We start from the raw sequence: 496 nt of genomic DNA, 5'->3' as shown, positions 1-496 counted from the left end.
AAGATGTCTGATATACGTACGATTAGTAATCGAGAGTTAGGTATCAAATGAACTGATAATTGGATCAATTATCCAATCAGTAACATGGTTCGGTTTTGTTGAAATTATCATAGCATTCATGTCAAGGATAAATTCGTAATTAAGATATTATCATACTAAATATATAATAAGTAAATTAGAAACAAAATCTATATTATATTATAAAATATTTGATAAAAACTCTTAAAAATCATTTTTATGCATCAAATACTGTATATTGATTCATATTAGTTAAAATTCAAGATTACAAGTAATTATGCATAAGTACAACTTATTATAGCTTCATGTTTGAATTCGTGTAACTAACTGCAAATAAACATAATCAAATAGAGGATAAACATCTAGTTTTTAAAATATAAAAAATTTGAAATATAATTAGGATAATTAACGAGTTCCAACAAAATAATTAATTATTATGTTTATAAGAAAATTATATTATTAAACCAAATATAAATTA

The sequence above is a fragment of the Cynara cardunculus genome (genome assembly GCF_001531365.2).
Source record: "Cynara cardunculus var. scolymus isolate 2C chromosome LG 1, CcrdV1, whole genome shotgun sequence".
Classification (NCBI taxonomy): Eukaryota; Viridiplantae; Streptophyta; class Magnoliopsida; order Asterales; family Asteraceae; genus Cynara; species Cynara cardunculus.
This window is presented reverse-complemented; position numbering follows the sequence as displayed.